Raw genomic sequence first — 13657 nt, 5'->3', positions numbered from 1 at the left:
ACAGGTCCTACCACTTCAACCTCAGCTGTAACCCTGAACCCCCAGCCAAGTTAAACCACAAATCATTATTCTTCCGAGGCGTGGGGAATGGAGGCAGGAGTTGGCATTATTTTTCCACGCAAGTCGGAGCCTGAAAGCTTTGTTTCAGCGTAGGCGGAAGCCTCGACTCCAGGGCTTGGGGTGGCTCAGGAGGCCGCCCGCCGTCGGCCTGGCTCACAGCGAGCTCGGCGCTCCCTCTTGTGGCTTCTGCGTTCTCCGCCAGCCTCGGGAAGCTGCCGGCCACCACATACAAATGGACTCCGCGTAGTTAAGCTGTCAGGTCTAATGTATTTATTTGACTCTTTCCTGTTAAAATGATTTCTCTACAGCACTGCCGTTATTTACGACTATTGTCAGTACAAGGCGATGAGAAGGCAGCAGCAGAGGAAAACAACAACAGCTGAAGGAAAGGTTCTGTCTGGGAGGGCTGGGTGGCTTGGTCAGGGGCTTTCCCGCGGCTGCAGCGGCTGTGTGTTTACTTTATCTGCAGCGGGGGCTTCGGAGCTCATCCATCCATAATACAGAGCCCACTGCCCTCAGCCCGCAGTTCACGGCCAGCCCCAGTGAGCGCCCTTGCGGAGGAGCTCTGGCCCGGGGAGGACACCCCCAGCTCTTTTGAGCGCTAAACATTTTCACAGAGACCCCCCGAGTGGGCTTTTGGCTTTTCTAGGGTCCAGATCAAGTTCTTTCTTATTCAGATCAGGGCAGTTCAGAGATGGCTGAACCTGGGACCCAGATGTCGTCCCATGGTTTGTCATTTTGGGTACCGTTTGCCAGAATGCCGTCCCTGGGTAGCAGCATCCACGTCACCTAAGAATTTGTTAGAAATGCACACTCTCAGGTCCCACCCCAGGTTGAAATAATGGAAGCTCCAGGGATGGAGCCCAGTCATCTGCCTTGTAACAAGCCCTCCAAGGGATTCTGATGTGGGCAAGTGTGAGAATGACAGACCTGGAGAGTTAAGCCCCAGGACAGACCTTGAAGTGAGTTTCCAGAAGGAAATGACCCAATACTCCTGCACCCCAGTCTCTTCCTTCTTTTAAAGGTTCCTAGAGGCCAGGTGAGTCCCAGCCTCCCCTGGAGCTGATTTGGAAAATGATCTGCTCTGACCTGCGGTAGCATGGAACAGGAGTGATCTGAGAGAAGCAGGATAAGGTAGTGGTTAATGACACAGGTCCTGCAGTCAGTCTGTGTGCACATTAGATCACTCCACTTACGGGTCCTGTGATCTTGGGGAAATGACTTAATATCTGTAAAATGGACATGAGATAGCTTTATAGGGTTATTGTAAGGACTAGAGGAATTCATTCAGAAAAATTCTTAGAAGAGTGGCCGACATGTAGTGTTAGTAAATGCTAACTGTGATTCTATCTTGTAATATGGGCTTCCATGTCCATCTCCAAGTCTCGGTCATCACTCAAAGCTGCAGGTTCATGGAGAGATCACTTGTTATCAGAAGACCTGTGTTTATATGTAGCCCAGGCTGCTTATAAGCCATAGCACTTGGAGTAAGCCACGTAGCTTCTCTGTGCCTCAAATTTCTCATCTAAAAAATCAATACCTATCTCAAGTTTTCATATAAATTATCCTATTTACTCCTCGCACAAGCATTTGTGCTAGGAAAAACAGGTCTCTCACGATGCTCATTATACAAATGAATCAACTAGGACTCAGAGAGGCCAAGTCATGTATTCAAGGTCACACAGCAAGTAGACGGTGAAATCGAGACAGGCATCCATTTCATCTGAGTCCAGGTCTAATGAATTTTTATGAGATAATGCCTGTGAGGGCATATACAAATGATGGTTATTGTTGTTGTTATTTTGGAAGGGCAATCAGAAGAAAACATCCCATTTTCTGAATGTGAATTCAGGAAATTAAAATAACAAACCATAAAGTCCTTCTGAAAATAAATAAATAAATAAATAAATAACACCCCCCAAAAAAAAAAAACCAACAAAAAATAGAACACAACATTCCACTGCTATGATTGAGATAAAATCACAAAAATAAATAGAGAAGTGACACCAACATTTTCCCCTTCTTGGGAGATGTGTCTGTGTTCATGAAAGGTACAGAATTGACAACAGGAGCGGATGGTCTATTTATTCCTGGGACAAGCACAGCCTCATCTGTTTAGCATTTATATAGTGCTTGCCTCCTCTGCTGTGCCAAGGCGCCAGGGAGAATGGGTTATCGCTGTGAAAGCTGAGGAGCAGCCGAGGTCCCTGAGCAAGACAGAGGGTCCTTCCACTGCTCCACTCCACCCTGCCCTGAGTAAGGAAGGGACTGGACAGCTTCAGACCCACTCTGCAGGTTTGCCTGTGCTACTCATCAGCAGGGGATTCACAGAGAAGGAGCCCAGGAGGAGAGATCTCCGGAAACACTCCTCCTGAGATGTTCTGCAACAAGCAGCTTCCTTCCCCCAGGGGGTAAGGAAAAGAAACCTCCTGCAGCTGATCTCTGGGGAATTATCCTTAAACACTGATTCTATCCTGACCCCCAACCCTTTCCCTATAAATCTTCCATAGCCTTCCATTCCTGCCTTATTCATTCTTAACTTCTCTGCCTATTTTCTAGCCCTGCTCTTCCTATCTGGTCCTATTTTCCTGAGCTCCCCAATTGTGGTCTTCACTTTAGATATACTATGATGTTATGGAAGGTGCAAGAGACCTAGAAGTGAAAAGCTGGGCCTATGAACTGTGTGGTCTTGAGCAAGTCTCTTTACTGTTCTGTGCCTTGGTTTCATCTTCTGCAGAATAATGCAGAGCTCTTTTGAAGATAGAAGCTTGTGAAACATCTGTCATGTGTTTCAATGTGCTGTTCTCTTTTTTCTTTTTAAAAATTTTTTCCAGGAGCCCCTTTGCCCTGGGGGACAATAAGATTTTTTTATTTTTAACAGAAGTAAGAAAGAGTTAAAAGTCAGCTATTGTTGGTAGAAAGAATAATTGAATTTGCATCTAAACAAGTGATGTTGTCTTGAGATGTGATTTTCTGAATTTCAAGATGTCCTTTTTAAGTCTAGCAAGAATTAAGCCTAAATATCTCTGTTCATGGAATTTTCTCAGAGTCTGGAGAAAGGAACCCAGTGGGCTGTAACAGCTAACCTGTGAGAGTCACTGCTGTACTGAAGAAGGAAGTTATTTTGCAGGGCATTTGGGGGTGATGGGAAAAAAGAAGGCACAGAGAGAGGAACAGAGTTAAGAAGGAAGTTGGGTTTGGCTCAAAGGGGTACATGTGCATTAGCCCTCTGGTTTCTCTCTCTTACCACAAGGGAGCTCTCGTCCAAGGAGATGTTTCACAGGCCGCCCCTGGGTTAGAGCCACAGCAACACTGACTTGGTATTGCAGCATGGTGAAGCTTAAACACACTTCAGGGATTAGCTTAGGTGGGTCTCCTTGAGTTTCAGTGACACAGATGGGACCCAGATGTCCCCATAGCACCCCACCTGCAGCCTCAACAGTGAGACAGGAAAGGCTGCTGAGCTGCCTGTCAAAAGCCCTGCCATGGGGCGCACTATGACCAGGGAAGGGGACTCAGAGCAGAGGTTAGGTGGGAAGATGGAAGCTGTGGCAGAGACAGAAACAGAGGGGTCTACCAGGCAGGCCAGGAAAGTCAGCTAGAAAGGACTATTGCCCTTGATCAAACCCAGGGGGTGACACTAGCTACTGGCTTCATCACTGGAGGCCAACAGAGAATCCAAAGGCAACATCGACACTTCTTCACTGTCCCATCCTAGAGCCAAGTGAGTCCCTCACTTCCACCCTGCCACACACCCAGGCATTATCTCAGAAAAGAAGAGGAAACAATAGGAGAGACTGAGTACCATCCCCAAATTCGGGACATTACCTTCAGGGAATGTTGACATTAACAGAATGAACCATGTTTTAAACCACGGTAGATTAAACTTTAGTTTCTTTGTCACCATTCAGGGGATATGGGGGCTTGTAAGGAAGACCAGATAAGACATAGACCATGTTTGCTGAATATGAGTATACATAAGGAATTCAGGCAACAATTCATTAGACAACTTTGCCTATCCCCTACAGAGGCTAAATGTATCCTGACCTCTCTATTTCTGTGGCTCTATTGTACCTGTAGAATTTTTATCCTGTCCATCTAACTTTTGCTTACCCTTTGTGTCCTCATTACAGCTCATCTCATCCAGGAGTTGTCCCTGAGTCCTCCAACCTTCATAGGTGCCACCCTTCATTTGTTTCTTCCTTCACCTGTGTGTCCATTTATCAAGCCCAGATCAAATGTTCCTATGGATCAAGCACTAGGGATACAAATATGGCTACAGCACAAGGCATTTGCAAATGTCTTCAGAATCTTGCAGCACCTAGAAACTTTGATCGTTAGCTCTTAGGTACATACAGTTGCTGATGCTTTGTGCAAAGCTGACCCTTAATAAACATTGGTTGAATGAATGAAGAACAACTTAATCTTGGATTCTTGTCCATTCTCTTCCTCTGTTTTTTTCTAGAAAACAAAAGCAGGGCTGCAGCAGCACATGCTTTCGTGAGGGCAGGGGATGACAAGCCTCTAAATGGTTTCTCAGGTTCCAGTGGGTACCACTAAGTGAACACCTGCAAGTTCTTCTCTCTGCTTCCCAGGGTCATGCAGTGTGGTGATACTGCTGTACAGGGAGTTATCATAGCATAAAATAACAGGTTCAGTGGCTTGGAACTTCTACCTTTTAGCTGTTTGTTGTTGTTGTTGTTGTTGTTGTTGTTGTTGTTACTGCTACTTAGCTCAGGGAAATGAGAAAGAGAAGGACATATTTCACATGATTCCTCCTTCCTGGTCTTTAACAAGTTTAGCAGTCTACCACTAAGACCTGCTGATTCATTCTTTGGAAGAAAAATAATCTCTTATTTTTTCTTCTTCCTCTTTATTCCTGTAGTCACCAGGTAGGTCCAGATCCTCACCCTCAGAAACATCCCTCGAGGTTCCCCAGCCTGCCGTTTAGATAAAACGCCCCTCACTCTGAAGTACACCCTCCCATCTGGCTCACTGACATTCTTAATCATTTTCATCCCAATGGACAGAACAGTCCTGGCACCAAGTAAGCATGTAATAAATAATTATTGAATAATCAGGCACATTTCACCCTTATCTAACATGTCAAGTCTAAATTACCCCACCTGGAATTCAAGCAACTTTACACTCAGCCCCCTTGAGTTTCCTCTCTAACTGCATTGTAGCTGACCCCTCTAATCTAGGATGCCAGATCCCTCATTACTGTCCATCAGGGCCCAGGATGATTCTGACCTTAGGCAGAAGACTCTCTATCCAGGCATCCCAACATTTGCCCTCATTCCCTCTTTCTTCAACCATCTTAATTCTATCCATGCTTTCATTGATCTGAAGAGGCTCTCAACGAATGTCCACGCTGTGCAGTCCAGTTCCACTTCTTATAAGAAGCCCTCTGACTATGCCTGTGTGGGGCTCATTCCTGCTTGGCTGCAACACTGTCTTCCATTGGTTTGCTTGTATTGATCTCTCACGTGGCTACTCAAATGTCACCCCTAGTGCTGTAAAAGTTCTCCAAAGCCAGGGGCTATTTTACTTTCTCTTTTCATCTCCTTTTTACTTTTTCATCTTTTAATATAGTCTTTCCTTTTATTAATATATAATATTTTACATATTTTGGGGGCATATGTGTTTTTTACATGCATAGAATGTGTAATGATTGTGTTCTAGCTACTTTGAAATACATAATAGGTTGTTGCTAACTATAGTCACCCTAATCGACTGTTTAATATTGAAACCTTTTTTCGTCTATCTCACTGTAAGTTTGTACCCAATCACCAACCTTCTTTGTTTCTTCATCCTATCTTCACAACCTTCTCAGCCTCTTGTATCTACCATTCTATTCTCTATCTCCATGTGATCAAGCTTTTTAGCTCCTACATATGAGTGAGAACATGTACAATTTGCGTTTTTGTGCCTGGGTTATTTTACTTAACATAGTGACCTCTAGTTCTATCCATGTTGCTGCAAATGACATGATTCCATTCTCTTTATGGGTGAATAGCATTTTATTATGTATATATGCTTCATTTTTCTTATCCATTTGTCCACCGATGGACACTTAGATTGATTCCATGTCCTTGCTATTGTGAATAGTGCTGCAATAAACATGTAAGTACATATATCCCTTTGATATATTGATTTCTTTTCCTTTGGATGGCTCTCCACTAATAGGATTACTGAATAATATGGTAGTTCTATTTTTAGTTTTTTGAGGCATCTCCATACTGTTTTCCACAGTGATTGAACTAATTCATATTAACAACAAAAATGTATAAGAGTTCTCTTTTTTGCACATCCTCGCCGGCATCTGGTACTTTTCTGTCTTTTTAATGATAGCCATTCTATTTGGGGTAGGATATCACATTGTGGTTTTGATTTGAATCTCCCTGTTGCATAGTGATGTTGAGGATTTGTTTCAGGTACCTGTTGTCTATTTATGTTCTTTGCCCACTTTTTAGGAGGATCTTTTTTTTCCACTGTTGATTGAGTTGTTTGAGTTCCTTATGTATGCTCAGTATTAGTTCCTTGTTGGATGAATAGTTTGCAAATATTTTCTTCCATTCAGCAGGTTTTCTCTTCATTCTGTTGATTGTTTCCTTGCTGTGTAGAAGTTTTTGAGTTTGATATAGTCCCATTTGTCTACGTTTGCTTCAGTTGTTTGTGTTTTTGAGGTTTTGACATAAAATCTTTGCCTAGACCAATGTCTTGAAGTGTTTTACCTATGATTTCTTCCAGTAGTTTTATAGTTTTGGGTCTTGCGTTTAAGTCTTTCACCTATCTTGAGTATATTTTTATATATGGTGAAAGATGGGGTCCAATTTCATTCCTCTGCTCATGGATATCCAATTTTCCTACTGTCATTTATTAAACAGAATGTCCGTTTTTCAGTGTTTCTTCTTGGAGACTTGTTGAAAATAAGTTGGTCATGAATATATGGATTTATCTTCTGGGTGCTCTATGCAGTTCCACTGGTCTATGTGTCAATTTTTATAAAAATACCAAGCTATTTTGGTTACTAGAGCCTTGCAGTATATTTTGCAAGGCTACAGGTAGTGTGATTTGTTCTTTTTGCTCATATTGTTTTGGCTATTGAGGCTCTTTTTTGATTCCACAAGAATTTTAGGATTCCTTTTTATATTTCTGTGAAAAAATGCCTTTGGTATTTGATAGAGATTGCGTTCAGTCTGTACATTGCTTTGGGCAATATGATCATTTTAATGATACCAATTCTTCGAATCCATAAGCATGGGATGTCTTTCCATTTATTTATGTTTGCTTCATTTTCTTTCATCAGTGCTTTGTAGTTTTTCTTGTAAAGATCTTTTACCTCCTTGGTTAAATGTATTCCTAGGTATTTTTTATTTTTGTTGCTATTATAAATGGGATTGCCTTCTTGATTTCTTTTTCAGCTATTCTTTTATTGGTATGTAGAAACACTACTGATTTTCGTATGTTGACTTTTTACCCTGCAACTTTACTGAGTTTGCTTATCAGCTTTAGAAATTTTTTGTAGAGTATTTTGGTTTTCCTAATATAAGATCATGCCATCTGCAAAGAGTGAAAATTCAACTTCCTCTTTTCCAATTTTGATGCCTTTTATTTCTTTCACTTGTCTAATTGCTCTGGCTAGGACCTCCAGTATTATATTGAATAGGAATGATGAATTTGGGCACCCTTGTCTTGTTCCAGTTTTTAAAGGAAAAGCTTTCAGCTTTTTCCAACTCAGTATGATGTTAGCTGTGGGTCTGTCATATACACCCTTCATTATTTTGAAATATGTTCCTTTTATGCATGGTTTGTTGATAGTTTTTATCATGAAAGAATATTGAATTTTCTAAAGTACTTTTTCTACACTTATTGAGATGGTCATATGGTATTTGTCCTTCATTCCATTGATGCGATACATCATGTTTATTGATTTGTGTGTTTTAAGTCATCCTTGCCTCCTTGGTATAAATCTACTTATCTTTTTAATACGCTGTTGAATTTTGTCTGCTAGTATTTTGTTGAGGATTGCTTAGGGGTCTGGGTCTTCAAGGTGGCTGACTAGAGACATTTCATACTTGCCTTCTCCACTAAGAAGAATCAAAATAGAGTAGGTAATCACATGTCAAATAGATCATCTAAGAGAACACTGAATTCAACAGAAAAGTGACAGGAAATACCTAAAGCAAGGAAGGAGAAGGAAGTGTGGCAACCTGGTCAGCCAGATTGCCTTGGAGCCAAGAGAGACTCCTTAATAAGGGGAAAGAGTAAGTGATACACTCAGTAGTCCATATTCCCACTGTGAACTCCTGCAGTCCTAGCCATGAGAGAGCCCCTTGGCCCTCACAGGCCCTGAAACTAACATTGGAAATTGCCAGGAGATTGTGCAATGGCACTTCCCTAAGGAGGATGTTTGTTCTGGGTCCACACCCTCCCTGAGAGTTAAGCAGCTACAGCAAAGCACCATTTTAGAGCCCCTCCCCCAGTGGACTGTGCACTCTTTTGGGGCCCAGCAGTGCCGGGACTAAGGTGCAAGAGAAGCTGCTAACTCCAAGGCTTAGGTGCCAGGCTTAAATGTGAGTGATCGCAGGGCTACTGCTCCTGGGGCAAAGGCAAGACCCAGGCACAGACTACTGCAGCAGTGACTGAAGTGCATTTGCCAATGGGGCTGAGGCATGAGTAGCATGTGAGCTCTCCACATGCCAGCCTAGGCTGCCATCACTGAAGGAAGCACCACTGTCTCCAGTGGCAGGGAGGCAGTGCAGCCACTCCTGCTTCCACCCAAGCATTGTGCAGGTGTCCTGGGAATTGCTTCACCCCTGTTTACCATGGCTAGTGCCTGTTCACACCATCAGGAGTGCTGAAAACAAGTCCTCCCGCTCCTTGCCACTCCCCCCATGTCAGAGCACACAGTCTGGGAACGAGGAGATTGCCCAACCCGACACACTACTATTGGTACTTCTTGCCCAACCCAGTCCACCACTATTGGTACTTCTCCTGGGAGACTGAAGTTGGACTTATCTACCAGGCTGCTACCATTTCAGCTGGCAACTACCTGTATGTGGCTTTTGTGGGCCTGGAGACTGCCCAGTCCAGCTCACTGCAGCCACTGCCAACACCAGTGCAGACCACTTGGACCCAGAGGACCATCCTGCCACTGACACTGCTAACTTCCAGACCACGCCATCTGCCCAGGGGCATAAGAACCCATCCACCAGCCTGACCCCTTGCTGCTACTACTGGCATCTGAGTAAGCCACCCGGAGGGCCAAGAATTAGCCTGCCTGGGCCCACTAACATTGGTGCCAGCACACACCACTCAGGGACCCAAGGACCAACATGCCTGGCCCACCACTGCCACCACTGGAGCCCAAAGACTAGCTCACCTGCCATTCTAGTCCCCAGCAAAACTTCTCCACATCCTCCATTAAGCCACCAAGAAAATGACAGATACCACTGACACTGTTTACAGCCAAAGAAATTACATAGAGACTACACTACTGCACACACTCAGAATCAAAGCCAAATGCTTTATTCAACTAACACCATAGATTCATCCTCAGGAAAAAGTCTTCTACAAAAGCAAATTCAAAAAATTGCAACAAGTGATTGTTATACCAGATGCACAGATATCAGTATAAGAGCAGGAAATATGAAAAAATAAGGAAATATGACACCTTCAAAGGAATGCAATTAGCTCTCCAGCAATGGATACCAATTAAAATGAAATATACGAAATCCTGAAAGGAAGGAATTCAAGTTATTGATGCTAAAGAAGCTCGGTGAGATATAAGAGAATTCTGCAAAACAATACAAAGAACTCAGAAAAAAACTGTTCAGACTATGAATGAGAAATCTGCCAAAAAAGACAGATATCATAAAAAAGAACCAAATAGAAATTCTGGAACTGAAGAATTCATTAAATAAAATATAAAATGTAATACATCCAAAAGCTTCAATAGACTGGATCAAGCAGATGAAAGAATCTCAGAACTTGAAGACAGGCCTTTTGAAATAACACAGTCAGACAAAAATTTTAAAAAAGAATTAAAAAGAATGAGCAAAGCCTTGATGACATACAGAACACCATAAAGTGACCAAATATTCAAATAATCTTCTTTTTAAATCTCTAACTCCCATCTCACCATCACTGTACACTACAGAACAGCCATATTTGCACCTCACCTGATAACTAGCAGAGCTCCAGGCACATGGCAAGTGCTCAATATATACTGGTGAATTCATGACTTCTCTCTCTTGATAATTCCTTTAGCCAGTTCCTAGTGAATTTTCCAAGTACCTGTGCCTCGTCCCTCTATGTGTTAGAGGTGGGGCAGTTAGGGAATGTGGACAGGCAGAAAGCTGACTTCAAAAGACCATTTAGAAAACTTCCCCATTTAGTCTGACCTAATCAGTTTACTCTCCGATTTCCCGCAGAAAATTTCCTCCAATTTCCCCTTTCCATGGGGAAGGAAGAGTAAAGAAAAGGAGAGTGTGCTGGAGAACTCTAATCTGATACTGAAGCAGACAGGCAAGTGTCCTTTACTTATTGCAATTTTCATTTTCTGGCATTTTTGGTGCCAGCATGCATGAGAGGGAGGGAGCATTTAGCAGAAAAGGCTGTCATTCTGACAAACAACTTGCAGCCAAGGCCACCTCTGGCTGTGTTCCATGCCAGACACACCAGGACAGCCAGGTGTGGACAAGGGGCCTGGATATGAAAGAAACACACTCTGCCCTGGAACTCCGTTAGTAAGCTGAGGAATCAAAACTTACCTATGTTAAAATTACCTGAGAACATTCCTAACATAAGGTTTAAATTTTATTTTACTATATACAGTATAAACTCCACTTATACTGTTGACATTTGAATTTTTTCACAATTCCACAGAGTTAAAGCTGTTCTAAAAACTCATTCTAAAACTGGGGGAGAGAACATGGATATGGATGGCCTGGAGGCGCATCTCTAAAATTCAGTTAAGTTTGGTCTTCCAGACTCCCAGATTTCTGCTTCATGTGTCTTTTCCCACACTGCACAGCACCTTTGCAGCAATTTTAAAAGCCTCTGGGTTTCAGATTATTCCTTGTCAAAACAAAAACAAAAACAAACAAACAAAAAACCATAGGATGATCTCAGAGAAAGTTCCTCCCAGGTCTGACTATGACTCCGTGACTCCTTGACTTTTAAACAGCCACAGATTTCTTTTTTTTTTTTTCTGTCAACATCCTTCCCAGTCACAAGCAAGGACAAATGTCTGATAATGTGTAAGCCCTCTGGGGAATTATTTCTTTAACAGAGATCATAGAAAAGAATCTGTTGTGGTGGGAGTTCTGGCATCAGCCAGTCAGACTGAGGAAGAATCTTTGGAGGTATGAAGTCCTTCTAAGGGCCCTAAGCCTCGGGTCATCTTCTTCTGTGCCCAGTAGCAGTATTGTATCTGGCTCGTGGGGCAGGGCAACTCCTAGAGCTCAGATTTTTACCTTATTGGATGTTTCTATTCTTTATGTGTCTAGGTACATAGATTCCCTCACATAAAAAGTTGGATGAGTCATGTGGAATCCCTAACTAGGAGGGAGATCCAGATATGGAAAGACATAGTAATAACTTAGATATAGTAATACCAGCTATTGTATCCACAAATTGACCATGTGCTCACTGTATTAGGCTTTAAGCATATGTTGCTACCTTAATTCTCATAAATCCAGTAGAGAAGTATTATTAGTCTCAATTTATAGGTGAGAAAACTGACCAAAGGTCAAAAATGTTAAGATGTGTCCAAGGTCACACCAACCAGTGAGTAGAGGCAGTAGAATTGTTACCCGCTTGTTGCCTAAAGGTTTTGGGCTCCTCCTTGCAGTCTACGGCTATAGGAGTCCTGAGGCAGGAGAAGCCCAGCCAGAGGGAGCCATTTTACCCAGGGAAAGCCATTCTACCCAAGGAGAACTGTTCTACCCAGAGGAAGCCGTTCTACCCAGGGGGAACCATTCTACCCAGGGGGAGCCATTCTACCCAGGGGGAACCATTCTACCGGGGGCCTATTCTACCCAGCTACCGGGGGAACCATTCTACCCGGGGGACCATTCTACCAGGGGGAACCATTCTACCCGGGGGGAGCCATTCTACCCGGGGGGAGCCATTCTACCCGGGGGGAGCCATTCTACCTCGGCAGGGGGATGTGGGGGGCGTTGGGGGTGGGGGTAGGAAACTATTCTACCTAAGGGGAACCCTTCTAGTCAAGGGGAATTGTTCTACCCAGAGGGAGCCATTCTATCCAGAGGGAGCCATTTTACTCAGAGAAAGCCATTCCACCTGGTGGGGATGTGAGAGGACTAACAAGCATAAGGCTGTTGCCCACCCAACTGGGGGTTTCACGTCCCTCCCATCTTCGTCTCCTGGAAGCAAGAGGACTTACAGCATAAACAGAGCCTCCTTCTGCCAAGGGAACACTGGCTCAGATGACTTTTTGTTAAAGTGGGTGTGTATATTTGGAAATGTTCTGGAGTATAAGTGCATAAAAGGCTGGGTCAGACAGTGCCTGGGGCTGTGCGTAGGGAGGAGACTGGGCACTCCAAAGAACGCTGGAGCAGCAGCTTCAAAAAGTGGTTTGATATTTTTTCCTCCTGATTTTGATCTTAAAAATGTCTGGAGCCCCAGACAGCCACCGGCAGCTTTGTGCAACAGGGGCTCTAACCACCACGACCTCAACAGCCACACTGCAAAGGCTTCTAGTTAACAGAGCTCTTTTGTGTGATGGAAAACGAGGGAAAGCGTGAGAGACAGGAAAACGCTGGGGTTGACAGAGACAGCTGGTTGCTGTGGCAAGGCTTCAGAATTGTCAACGGAAAAACACAGTGGAGACAGCGAGAAATGCTGAGGCGCTCTGTGTGATCCTGGAAGCATGTTCCTTCGGCTGGCCCTGACGGAGCCAGTTTTCTTCTTTCTGGACTGAGAAAACAGATAACTCAGCTCCGGATCTCTCAATTGCTCTGCCTTTGACCAGTGACAAGATGGCATTGATGAGTTCCCGAAGAAGTCTGACTCCTCTTGGGTGATTTTTTTTTAATTCTGTTCCTTGCTTCTTCTTTTCCGAGTAGTTTTTCATGAGCAGAGATGGCAGGAGCAGATATCATGGTTATCCAGCCACCATTTGATCACGTTGTGGTCCCCATTTGAGTGACACCCAAAGGACATGAATTATGCTAAGTGTTTGGGGCTGCTGGGCACCCCTTTGCCAAGGAAAGCACTCAGCCCCAGGTCTGAGAGAGTTATGGCAGCCACCCATGCCATGGATTTCAAAGATGCTAGGTTGGGTTTACTACCATCCCCCCAAACCCAACTTTCCAGCCTTTTCTACCCCTACACACACACACATACTCACACACATACACACACATACACACACTATCTATATATATATACACACATACACATATATATACACATATGTGTGTATATATATATATACACACATACACATATATATATATATATTGGCCTGCCTGGGCCCACTAACATTGGTGCCAGCATACACCACTCTGGGTCCACTATAGATAGATAGATAGATAGATAGATAGATAGATAGATAGATAGATAG

This window comes from Nomascus leucogenys, chromosome 5 (assembly GCF_006542625.1).
Source record: "Nomascus leucogenys isolate Asia chromosome 5, Asia_NLE_v1, whole genome shotgun sequence".
Taxonomy (NCBI): Eukaryota; Metazoa; Chordata; class Mammalia; order Primates; family Hylobatidae; genus Nomascus; species Nomascus leucogenys.
The sequence above is the reverse complement of the archived record's forward strand: the minus strand, read 5'-3'. Positions refer to the sequence as shown.